Below are 233 nucleotides of genomic sequence, written 5' to 3'. Positions count from 1 at the left end.
GTTTATTGTCGATACAACATCATATTTTACCAATACAAGCATGTGACTTATACTAAAAGCTATGGTATCTAATAGTGATTTATCAGTACATACGAGCTCTGTGGTACCATGTGTGAGTAAATTGACTATAAGTTTATAATAATAAATTTCCTTTGTATTGAATGGGATCTACAGAGCTAGGATTTAAGACGGACCTCATAACATTTACTATAATCTACGTGATGTGATTAATT

Source organism: Penaeus monodon, chromosome 31 (genome assembly GCF_015228065.2).
Source record: "Penaeus monodon isolate SGIC_2016 chromosome 31, NSTDA_Pmon_1, whole genome shotgun sequence".
NCBI lineage: Eukaryota > Metazoa > Arthropoda > Malacostraca > Decapoda > Penaeidae > Penaeus > Penaeus monodon.
This window is presented reverse-complemented; position numbering follows the sequence as displayed.